This window comes from Etheostoma spectabile, chromosome 16 (genome assembly GCF_008692095.1).
Source record: "Etheostoma spectabile isolate EspeVRDwgs_2016 chromosome 16, UIUC_Espe_1.0, whole genome shotgun sequence".
Taxonomy (NCBI): Eukaryota; Metazoa; Chordata; class Actinopteri; order Perciformes; family Percidae; genus Etheostoma; species Etheostoma spectabile.
The window spans coordinates 21,273,241-21,280,388 of record NC_045748.1 but is presented as its reverse complement, the minus strand read 5'-3'; the positions used below and the strand labels follow the sequence as shown (position 1 = coordinate 21,280,388).

General features: G+C 37.9%; 1 protein-coding gene and 1 long non-coding RNA gene across 8 annotated transcripts in view; both read right to left on the bottom strand.

Annotated features, from left to right (window-relative positions):
• Positions 1 to 3,004, bottom strand: part of LOC116703880 (uncharacterized) — a 15,503-nt gene extending 12,499 nt beyond the window's left edge. Inside the window, exon 1 of the long non-coding RNA XR_004335533.1 lies at positions 2,994 to 3,004. This is a non-coding gene — a long non-coding RNA (uncharacterized LOC116703880). The remainder of the gene's footprint in view (positions 1 to 2,993) is intronic.
• The window catches only part of tcf4 (transcription factor 4), a 371,152-nt gene that overhangs the window by 93,618 nt on the left and 270,386 nt on the right, over positions 1 to 7,148 (bottom strand). The gene's annotated exons all lie outside the window — the stretch shown is intronic.

The window sequence follows — 7,148 nt, the reverse complement described above, 5'->3', positions numbered from 1 at the left end:
GAGAGAGAGAGACATCATGGCTTTCAAACAAGCAAGGTGGCAGTTGATCAAGGCCACACTCCCAGAACCCACCCTCAACCCCCCTCTCCTCCGCAAAAGCTACAGACTCAGAAATGGCACAATGTGGGACTGGCAGTATTAGGGGACCACTAAGGTCTATATCAAAGAGACTTCAGATACAGTATTAGGGAACCACTAAGGTCTATATGAAAGAGACTTCGGATACAGTATTAGGGGACCACAAAGGCCTATATAAAAGAGACTTCAGATACAGTAGGGGACCACTAAGGTCTATATAAAAGAGACTTCAGATCTATTAGTGAACCACTAAGGCCTATATAAGAGACTTCAGATACAGTTTAGGGGACCACTAGGTCATATAAAAGAACTTCAGATCAGTAATTAGGACCACTAAGGTCTATTTAAAAGAGACTTCAGATACAGTATTGAGGACCACTGGTCTATATAAAAGAACTTCAGATACATATTAGGGGACCACTAAGGTCCTATATAAAGAGAACTTCAGATACAGTCATTAGAGGACCACTAAGGCTATATAAGAGGACTCTCAGATACATTATTAAGTGGGACCACTAAGGTCTATATAAAAGACTTCAGATACAGTATTAGGGACCACTAAGTGTCTATATAAAAGAGACTTCAATACAGGTATTAGAGGACCACTAAGGTCTATATAAAAGACTTCCATACAGTATAGAGACCACTAAGGTCTATATAAAAGAGACTTCAGATACAGTATTATGGGACCACTTTAGTCTATATAAAGAGACTTCAGATACAGTATTAGGGGACCACTAGAGTCGAATAAAAGAACTTCAGTAACAGTATTAGGACCACTAGGTTAAAAAACAACTTCAGATACAGTATTAGAGGACCACTAAGGTCTATATAAAGAGACTTCAGATACAATTATGGACCACTAAGGCCTATATAAAAGAGACTTCAGATCCAGTATTAGGGGACCACTAAGGTCTATATAAAAGCATTCAAAGAGCACCATGTTACGGTACAGCAGCAGAATATCAGACATACAGCACACATACAGAATATCAAAGAAATAATCAATAGGATAGAGTGTTAAAAGGTTGTATTGCGTGTGGTATGAATGATTTCTTGCAGCAATCAGTGCACCAATGCATGGGGAAATGGGGTCCAGGGTTAGAGTTACATAAAGGTTGAATGAAATAAAAAAGAAAGAACCTTTGTGCATCACTCTAGAGGTCATGGACAACCAAAACCAGGACCCAGTACTTTATCAATGCACCACACCTATTTATAAAAAGACTCCAAAGTGTTTGGCAGGTAAAAAATAATTCAGTTGTATCGTGATGTGTGCAGCAAGCAGTCCTGCAACAATGACTTCTGGTAAGTGGACCATAAAACAATGTAATGCTTACTCATGTTGTATGAGCAAGTCAACCCAAGAGTTTTTTTACACTAATCATTGACAGATTTTCACAGGCTTGAAGAAATTTTGAAAAAAGGCATCCATTTAAGAGAAGTCAGATAACAATGAATATCAAATTGTGTACTATAACTTTTTCTTCCATTCTAATCCTTTTGATCATCAGGTGCCCACTCAGATATGACTCGGGACCCCGTGGGGAGCCGCAACCCCCAGTTTGGGACCCACTGCTTTAAGAGACAGAGTCAGGTTTGATTTCAAAGAGTCCTTTATCACATTACAAAGACAAGTAAATCCAAAGAATGTCACCTGCTGGTATTCATCATGTGAAAAAGGTGAAGAAGAAGAAAAAGTATCCCAAAAAAGACAAGACAAACACAAAGGGAGGGAGTCATAGAAAGCCGAGAGCCTTTTGATTGGTTGTTAGCTGCCACCATGACAAACACACACACACACACACACACACACACACACACACACACACACACTCACACACACGTGTTCTCTCAGATGGCATGGTGGCAGCCTGCCCGACAATCCAATCAAAACAGCCGTTACAGGGCACCCGGCCAATGAGACCTCTGCTCTCTGCGGCACCCAAGCTGTCAGGGTGAGAAGAAGAGTGTAGGAGGCAGCAAGTGTGTGTGTGTGTGTGTAACTACACACATTACACACATCTTGAAAGTTTGAACAAGTTCTATGACTATTCAGGATTTTATTTTATTTTCAAAGATAGAGTTAGAGGACTAAGAGAATAATATTTTTTTTTAAGATGATTTGTTGTCACCTCTGTTAATATTCATCCGATTTTAAAATGACTTCTACATTTTTTGATTCACGTTACCTGAGATTTATAATATCTATCTAAAAGCTCCTCTAGCCTGGGGTTCATTTATTGGGTTAGAGAGCAGTTTCTTTTGGTCTGTGTTTGATTCCCATGCAGTTTTTCCAGTTTGATCTTTTGTATTTTGGCGGCCGTCCACTCTCAGCCAGTCCCCCCCCCCCCCCCTTACATGAAGCTTTTTATAAATAAATAATCACCGTGTAAATAAATTAAACTGATGACACATACAGTCATGAAGGTCATTAGCTGAAACACGTGTGCGTCACCCTGGATACACAGGGACATCCGGCCTGCAGAGCCGGAACATAAAAGTGTAACATAAATAAGTTCATGTTTTCAAAAATCCAATCAACTGTCACTCTTAAATCAGTACTGTTTCGTGAAAATGGGTTAATGTTGGATGGCTGTGTGTGTGTGTGTGTGTGTGTGTGTGTGTGTGTGTGTGTGTGTGTGTTTGTGTGTGTGTCTAATCCTGGTTTGTCTTCACCGTCTCACCTTCTCTAAGATGGCTGCCATGGCGTTCGAATCAGATTCGTGGATTCCAACTCAGAAAGTTGGAGTGTTACAACACGGCCAACGTCACCAGAGTGATGGGTCGCAGGGACCCCGTTGCCGAGGCAACACGCCGGCAGGCACCTAAACCGATGCCAAAAACTAAGATGGCTGCCATGGCATGTTAATTATTGAAGAGGGTGCAGACGGAGAGTGGGGAACAGCGAGCACGGCTGCTGGTGGGATGCTGGGTCACAGTTATCCCGTTGCTACGGTGACGCAAGCTGGCGACGGGCGCGCGGGTCTCATTCAGCACAGCGACGTAACGTGGTAAACAAACCAAACACTAAGATGGCTGCCGCAGGATCACTGTTCACCTGCTGATTCAGCTCACAGATCATTCAGATGGCTGTCTCATCTTTCTGGATAAAATCAAATGAATGAACTGAGTCCATCAGGTACAATAAACTGTAGTTTATCAGATACAACTGAACTGTAGTTTATTAGATACAACTGAACTGTAGTTTATTAGATACAACTGGACTGTAGTTTATTAGATACAACTGAACTGTAGTTTATTAGATACAACTGGACTGTAGTTTATTAGATACAACTGAACTGTAGTTTATTAGATACAACTGAACTGTAGTTTATTAGATACAACTGGACTGTAGTTTATTAGATACAACTGAACTGTAGTTTATCAGATACAACTGGACTGTAGTGTATTAGATACAACTGGACTGTAGTTTATCAGATACAACTGGACTGTAGTTTATCAGATACAACTGGACTGTAGAGTTTATCAGATTACCACTGGACTGTATTTATCAGTAAAAACCGTAGTTTATTAGAGAACAACTGACGTGAGATAAGAAAACTGTAGTTTATAGATCAATGGACTGTATATTAATAAATATAAACTGTAGTTTTATTATATCACAACTGCACTGTAGTTTATCAATAAAATAAACCATAGTTTATCAGATACACGAATTGTATTTTTTAGTACAACTGAATCGGTATGTTATTAGATAAGACACGAACGTTAGTTTATCAGAGATAAATAACCATATGTTAGAGAAACGGACTGTAGTTTATCAATAAAATAAACTGTTAGTTAGTAGAAAATCTAACTGTAGTTCATCAATAAAAGACACGTGTTTTTAGATACAACTGAATTGTAGTTTTAAGATACAATCCGAACTGGATTTATCAGATAACGTAGTTTATTATATACATAAACTGTGAGTGATCAAGTTAAACCAAAGTTTATTAGAAAAACTGAACTGTAGTTATCGAGTAAATAAGCTAGTATTATCAGGATAAACGTGTAGTTTGATCAGATAAAATAAACTGTGATAGTTGATCAATAAAACTGTAGTTTATCAGGTAAAAGAAACTGTAGTTTATCAGGTAAAAGAAACTGTAGTTTATCAGGTAAAAGAAACTGTAGTTTATCATGTAAAATAAATCTGTCGTATATCAGGTCAACTTAGTTTATCAGGATTCACTAAAATAAAGTTTATCAGATAAAATTAGCCAAGCAAGTGTTTACTATAAGTTTGGTTTTGAACTTTCTTGTATAAAAATCAATCATTTTCTGCTCAATAAATCAGTCTGAGCTTCAGTCATATCCCACATTATATTTGCTCTGCTGTAACTAACAAACCACCAGAACACGCCATAAAACAGACGTCAGTAATAAGATGACATTAAATAAAGTAAAGCCAATATGTTACATAGAAAGAATCAATATTGATAGAATTATAAATGGCCTTATAGTAACATACACAAGGCTGAAATTGTTTTCAGTCATTTCACCTTTCACATTTTGCCCTCACCGCCTTCTACAGAGTGAGCTTCAACTAGTAATGTTAATTTTAGAGATCAGAGCCATTTTCAGTTTTTAAAGTATGCTTTAAAATCTGTAAAAATATACCTGTTCTCCTGTTTTGTTACGTTATTGTTTAACAGTAAAAGTAGTCTATATCCACGATGTTCCACTTCCGTTGCCGCTAGAAATTCTGCCATATGTCAATTTCTTTTTCTTTTTTTTTATGTTACCTAAGACTTTCTTTGTGTTGGCATTCTAAACTCCGGTGGATTCATGAGGATTATGGTTTGTTGGCTTTTGGATCCCCATTAGCTTCACTATAAGCTGAAAGCTATTCTTCCTGGGGTCCTTCAATCGGTTCTTGTGACAATACTCTCACATTACACACACAGACATTTTAACATTGGAAAATACAAATCATACTTAAATCATACAGTTTATAACGCAATTAATACCAAAAAATTAAAAATATAAAAGACACTACTCTGAATAGATCTATTTTAAAAAATAAGATAACAAAAAGCCTTATAACAGACTCTAAGTTGGTATTAAACATTTAACTTTTTTTTAAAACCATACTGAGTTTGTTGTTTAATAACATTTGGGAGAGAGTTCCTTCCATTGCTCTGAACGTTGAATTAATTGGGTTTTTAATATTGGTAAAATAAAAACTACCTCCTGCTGCTTACTTAACCGTAGGGGTGTGCAAAAAAATCGATTGACATTCGTATCGCAATTCAAGCCCAACAGATTCAAAATCGATTCATAGAATTCCAAAAATCGATTGATAATTGTATCAATTTTTTTGTAATGGCGTGTATACCATCGCATCGGAAAAGTAACTACATGTACATTCTGTGAATCGTTTTTTTTAATTGAGAATCGTTTTTTAATCAAAAATCAATTCTGAGTTGAATCTTGAGCTTAAAAATCGATATTGAATCGTGACATTTTCGGAATCGTACACCTCTACTTAACTGCTCCTCAGATCTCTGCAGGGTAAATCCAGACTAAAGACAAAACTTTTGAACATACACATGTTCTACTAAAAAAGTTCCTTCCCATAGGTATTTGGTAGAGGCACCGGGGCTCTGTCCACCGCTTAGCCCCGCCCAAGACCATTATGATTGGTTTGAAGAAATGCCAATAAACCATCTCCTATCCCTGAATGCTGTGTGGAATAGTCCAACTTCAGTAAAAGCAGAACTCAGCAACAGTTAGAGAGAGAGAAAGCACTACATCACTAAACACACTGACACACCGTACATTAACATACTTAATCCTTCATCTTCCTCATTTTGCCTTGTAGGGATTTTAACCCTTGACCTCTTCCTGTTGAGAGAGGCCGTGGAGCCATTAGACCGATCCGGCCCTTAGCGTTACATAACCGGATCTCTTTTTACCGTCTTTATATCAGCCGTGTAGAACACATTTTAAAGGCGTTTCAGCTCGGTAGAAAGTTTGAATGAAGTGGACTGCGGACTGTTTCCATAGAGTGTGTGTAAAGTTAAGAGAAAGTTATTTTTAAAGATTTTAGGAAGGGATCAGGGTCAGATACCTGGTTCAGAGGCAACTGAATGTTTCATCAAGCCGCCGAAAACAACTATGATGAATTAACTGTAGGTGAGTTTTTGCTAAATGAATCATGAGAGATATCTTTTCAGGTTGGAAATTTGTTTTGAATGTCACGCTCCGGCTACAAAGAAAATACAGCATGAGAAGGAAAGGATTAAAAACAATGAAAAGTAAGTGAGGGTTACAGATAAACAGAGCCCTCAGTGTCCCACAGATGGGACACAGTCGGTCAGCGGGAAAAGTTTGTCCATGTCATCTGATCTAAATTTCAGTTTAGTTCTCTTACTTCTGTTTGATCCCAGCTCAAATTCACGAAGAATCAAATTCGAGCTGATGTAGAAAATATTTGGGAGAAAATAAAAAGAGCAACATTAAATCAGTAAATAGAAGCCAGAGGATGCAGAGCGCTTGATACTAATATTTCTCCAGAGACGTTAGGGCTTCAGAGGTTGTTCCAAGAGACTGACAGCGTAAATCAAGCCCACCTTAACCGGTTCAAACCGAGCGCACGGTTCCTCTGAACATCTGATTCTGATCCCATTCTGCCTGGTGATCCATAAAAATGTTAATAAGGATTATACTATCCGCGTCCTGAGTGGACTGACTCTGGTCCTGTTTCCACTGGGCCTATAAACCTGTCTCTACAGCCATCTTCTTAATATGTCTGTCTGTGGCTGTAGGAAATAATGAATGTTAATAAAGAGAAAATAAACACAGCCACAATATTGGACAGAACACACATGCTTCTGGTGATTGAGCTATTCTTAGTGGCTTGCTGGAAGCAAAGCTAAATATGCAACACATTCTGTTATCATACAAAAAGCGAAAGAAGAGTTTAGCTATCTTAAATTGCCCATATTATGAAAATACTTTTTTCTTGGATTTGGGGTGTTATTTTGTGTCTCTGCTGATTCCACACACATACAAACTTGGAAAAAAAACAACCATGGTGTTTTGAGTGAGATCCGGTTTCT